The sequence below is a fragment of the Castor canadensis genome, chromosome 11 (assembly GCF_047511655.1).
Source record: "Castor canadensis chromosome 11, mCasCan1.hap1v2, whole genome shotgun sequence".
Taxonomy (NCBI): domain Eukaryota; kingdom Metazoa; phylum Chordata; class Mammalia; order Rodentia; family Castoridae; genus Castor; species Castor canadensis.
In genome coordinates this window covers 107,117,556-107,118,430 of record NC_133396.1, presented here as the reverse complement: position 1 = coordinate 107,118,430, position 875 = coordinate 107,117,556, and the positions used below count along the sequence as shown (strand labels likewise).

The 875-nt window shown below is 51.7% G+C and overlaps 1 pseudogene; it reads right to left on the bottom strand.

The window, feature by feature from the left end:
- Positions 1–310: 310 nt before the first annotated feature.
- Positions 311–875, bottom strand: LOC109687988 (large ribosomal subunit protein eL18 pseudogene; annotated as a pseudogene).

Here is an 875-nt window from a genome sequence, read left to right as displayed (position 1 = left end):
CTTTACCTCCCATCCCCCATTTTTCAACAGCTTTCAATACACATCCTTATATCCATACCTTCACATCTTATGCAATATTACTGATGCGCTATCATTCTCTTTTACTTTCCCTCTTTCCCAAGATTCATAGAGTAGTTCCACTATTACAAACATGTTCTACATCTGAGTTTGTATATGATCATGCTTGGCTTTTGCATATGTTTATCTTTGCATTTATCTTCTACATACATATGAAAGAAAACCTGCAACTTCTGTGGGTTTTTGTGGGGGGGGGGCTTCCAAAATCATGAATAATGGGATAAGTTCTGGGGTTAGTTTTTGTAGCCTCGGCTGGCATGTCGGCCTCTGGCTCGCTTGAACTTCCGGCCCTTGGAGCGGACACAGGGTTTGGTGTGGCTGTGTGGGGTTCCTGGGGCCTTGCCAAAATGCCGGTATACCTCCCGGCCCTTGCGGGGACCAGAGAGCACGATGGTGCCGCGGCCCTTGGGGGAGTCCAGAGCCAGCTGGTCAAAGGTAAGAATCTTGCCCCCAGCCTTGAGGATGCGGCTGTGGCCCGGCTGCTTACACGCAGTGCACACACCTTCAGCTTGGGCACCATCGGTGCCGGTCCCCACCACTACAGCTGTCTTGTTCTCGCGGCCAGGAAGCTTCATCTTGCGGATCCATCCAGGAGAGGGAGAGAGGCGGCCGGTTGGTCCGACTCATGAACAACCTCTTCAGCACAACCTGGTTGAAGGTGGAGTTGGTCCGTCTAGCCAGGAACCTGTACAATTCACCAACAGCCTCAGGTAAATGTCCTGGCTCTTGGGCTCCTTGCGCCTAAACTTTTGGTCCTTGTTGTGGCGGATGTCGACTCCCATGATGGTGCCTCTTGC